Genomic DNA, 4477 nt, shown 5'->3' on the forward strand with positions numbered 1-4477 from the left:
CAATTGGATGCTTAGAAAAAAAAATTAAATTTGATCAAATTGGAACTTAAATTTGACCAAATTCGAATTATATGAACCAAGAAAGATTGCGAAACTCTACGTTCAACAACGAGAAAAGGGAAACCCGAAGGAAAACTACATTCACTAGATAGGTGGGAAGGGAAACAAGAGAATGGGATTCAAATTAAATAAAATTAACCCCTACGAACCTCGAGAAAACCTAAGCATCGAACCCTACGAAAGGAATCAAAAGTACACCCAAGCTACCGTTACAAATGGACGCTTTCACATGGTGAATTCTCAAAAATCGACGCAGAACAGGATAAGAAAACCGTAAAAAAAGCCAAACGTTGCTCCAAATTTGATTGAAGGAAATCCTAATAACAAAATCCCTCTCTCAATGGTTTCTTATCTCGCCCGCGACCGTTTGAATTCCGTTTAGTTTTTTAATTGAAATGCAATTGTTTATTCTAATGGCCGTGGGAAAATCTTTGATTCGCGCTCGATGAAAACTAGTTAAGTACGTGGCGAAAAGCTGTTGGATACCATTTTTATTTACTAAATTTGATTGTTACTGTATCTGTCTGGATACTGCGACCCTAACACGTGGCAAACTTGGTCGCTGCTTGGCTGTTGAGGTTCTGTGAAATAGTCTTTCAAATTATTTTTACTATAATAGATGACCTTTGGTACCATTGAAAATGGGTCGGAAATCCAAAAAAAACTTATCCAACCTATATACGGATTTATATACGGATAAAATTTTTAAAAGAAATTACTTGGATAGAATTCAGATACCAATGAAAAACTCAGATACGGATATAAATACGAGTCTGATATAATTTTTCAGATAAGAGTGCAAATATCGGCTATCTATTTGATGGTAATGATTTACAATTTTTAGTTTTCTTAATTAAGTAATGAATATTAATATTAGTACTAATAATGTGTTCTATATTATTTCTATATTACTAAATTTATATGTATTTGATATGTAGAACTTCTTTTTTAAATCTTAATATCTTATGTAATTGTCTCCAAAAAAATGTCATAATTTATTTAAATTTTGATCCACATCCGATTAAGATCTAATCTTCTATCCAAAAATTACCTAATATCTGAAAATTATTCATATCCGTTTAGTTAGGATATGATTTTGAATTTTGTTATCCATCCCATATATGTATCCAAATCTGCATTAATATGAATCCGGATATGATTTGAGCACTATCCAATTTGTATTTGATCTGTTTTCACACCTACCCTTTAAACTTAATAGGAAGAAGGGAGTCTTAGCAATTCCTAAAATAGATCACCCTTAAGTGGTTCAAACAAACAGGCATAGATTAGATTTTTCAAAGCAATTTTGTTAAACTTTTGAAGGACAGTTTGAACGATTCTTAAAGGAGGTATATAATGTTGGGTTTTATATAAAGGTGATTATCGGATGAACTGAGCTGAATTCGGGCCTGGCATTTCGTGCCAATCAAGCTTAAATATTTGTTCACGACTCGACCCACCAACTGATGTGAACCGGATCATATCGGATAACATCAAAGGGAGATTGGGCTTAATGGATTGAGTCTAATTATCATATTTGGTTATTTGGTTTAGTTAGGGTTTTATTTATTTAGCTAAATCTAGCTATGTCTAGTTTCTAGAAAATATTCACAGAATATTCTACACATCTAAATAATATCAAACTAGTCGGATAAGGTTATCAACCTCCATATCAACAATTTTGATATTCATGACTTCTCCAGATTCGAAATTTATCTATGACAAAATGAAAGTTTAATCCGAGAAGATAAGGAAGACAGGTTTAGTCGGTTTGTTTGGGTTTTAACTTAGTTGTTGGTTTGTTAGGATTTGTTAGAGTTGTTTAATTTAGTTGATGATCTCTAGGGTAAGCCCCTATATGTTGAGGAAATCCTAATTAGAGTATGATGATGATGTTATTGGAATTGGCTTTAGCTTTATTTCCTTCTCTACTTGTCTCTATTCATTGGGGCCTCTCCCACCTCCCTTCTTCCACCGCCCAAATCTTTGGTCGACTTCTTTCAACCTCTAACCACTCTCTTCCATAATAACTTCTCCCCCTTCATACCAAGAACTAAACATAGCATCTATATAGTCATTAGTGGGCTATCAAGCTAGGATCTAATTGACCTTCAGCCACTATTTGGTCGATATCTTGAGATCTAACCGTCTAAATTCTGTAATCTTGAATTCGTTGGAAATCTCTCTCCAAGAGCAACAATATATCCAAAATTCAGGAGGATCCATTAGTTAGATTGTTCACAGATTCCCTTGGAAGTTACATGCTTCATCGAGTCTAGAACTGTTACGGATCAGATTAGGTTGGTTCGTAACACCAACCACTCAGCTCGGGCCAAGTTCGAGCTAGACTAGAATATTGTAGCCTGTTACCGTATTGGCCCATGAGATATTAGGCCTAAGTTGGTGTAATAGGCCTAACATAACCAGCTAAATTTAAAAAACATTATATTTGATCAAGTCGAGCGTAATAGTTTTCATGGAGATATTTTAGTTATTTTCATAGTAATATATATATATATATGTGATATCTAGTTTATTAAACATTTAATATTAAACTAAAAAATAATGGGAATAAACAAGCATAATGGGTTGGGCCACGAGCGAGCATAATAGGTTGGGCTCTCAGGTTTAGGTTAGGCCGGGCTCAAATCGTGCTTAGGTTGGGCTTAGCTCGGTTAATACTAGGTAGGTTCAGAGTAGGTTTGGGTGGATCGGGCTCAATGATCACCGCTTTGGATGGAAAATGTTGAGTCAATTTTCTATTCATTTTGTCTATATTAGATTTAGAAGAATTATGCTTCAAGGGTCATTGAGACGGAATGATCAACTTTGAAGATCATTGAGGTTTTGGAGCCAACCAGAGGAAGCGATGCATCAATGAGTTCGAGCAAGCAAAACCTTAGATATAGTTGCAAGTATCGACAGTCGGTCTGTAAGTTTATGTTATAGCTAATATTGATTGGTTTCAATCCAAGTTTAGATCCACAATTTGACCTAGGTTTGAGATTTTTTTATATTAAAATATGTGTCTACTATTGTCTTCTCACACTTTACCTTTCGTATATTATTATTATAGCGTGTAGCCGATCCAATCTCCTAGGGTATTATAAATTTTCACTATGCTTACTTAAGGTGCACCCCTACCTCTTAGAGCACTAAGAACATGTTTACAAATATAGACCAATTTAAGGTATGTAACATCTAATGCCCATACCTCCCTCAGCATTTGTATTTGTGAGTGTCTAGTTGGAGACCTCGTTGTTCTGCTCTCTTCTCCAAAATAAAGGTTCTTGCTAGCTACATTATGGAGTCCAAGAACGAGTCTCGAATCCATATGGAGCCCACCCAATAATATGGAATGGTTGTAAGAATGGATTGAACCAAGGTCATCATCCTCTCAGCTAATGATAAAGCATTATGCTTCCACCTTGCTAGTTTTCGATGAACTCTGTTCATAAAGTCTTGGTGGTTGAGCACCAAATCCGATGGCCCAAGATCTTAATTCCTAAGTAAACAACATCCAACGTTAGATTGAATCGACCACCAAGCTCCGCCTTGATGTTGTCCTCAAGCTAAGGAGGGAGGAAGAGTTCATATTTGTCTATGTTCACCTTCTAATTGGTGAGGTTAGTGTAGGACTCTATGTTCACCTTCTAATTGGTGAGGTTAGTGTAGGACTCCGTAGATTGATCAAAACTTATGCATTTGCCACATTGGCTTTGGTCACTAGCAGCAAGTCACTAGCATATAAGAGATGAGACACATGGCCATCGTCAAATCAAAAACCAACCAATAACGCCATCGCTACATTTGCATTGCGAATGGATGCAAGGATTTACAAGAAAAGGATAAAGAGATAATCAATAATAAGCCACCTTGTTGTAGCCTCTGTTTGGGTGATCCATCTAGATAGGGTTGTTATGAACTAGATCTAGAACAATTCATTAATAGGATGATTTTGATGGGTAGTAACCTCGGAAGTTTCAGATCTAATAGCTTTAGAATGAAGTCAATTGGAGATCAAAATAAAAAGTTACGGTTAAAAGATAAAGACGAAAATAATAACTTGGCTAAACTCAGATTCATTAAATGACAATTATTAACACATGTCCACTCCTATTCAAGCCCCCATGGACCTTTTCTATTAAGGATTGATCGTTGCGGTAGCGAACGTGAAAGAGGGGTTACTTGGTAATTACAGTTGCGATGAGTAATCTTATCCCCTAAAAGCCTTTATCAAATTAAGATATATTATATAATTATGTATATAGATATTTTGGACTCTAGTATAATTATATGACCTTATATAGAGATAATTTAGTTAAACATATTTTATTATGCATTTAATTAGACTAATCTGGGATATAAGTATACGAATGATATATAGAGATGATAGAAGGTGATCTCTAGTATGAGG

This window comes from Typha latifolia, chromosome 8, assembly GCF_019914945.1.
Source record: "Typha latifolia isolate L0001 chromosome 8, TyphaL0001v2, whole genome shotgun sequence".
Classification (NCBI taxonomy): domain Eukaryota; kingdom Viridiplantae; phylum Streptophyta; class Magnoliopsida; order Poales; family Typhaceae; genus Typha; species Typha latifolia.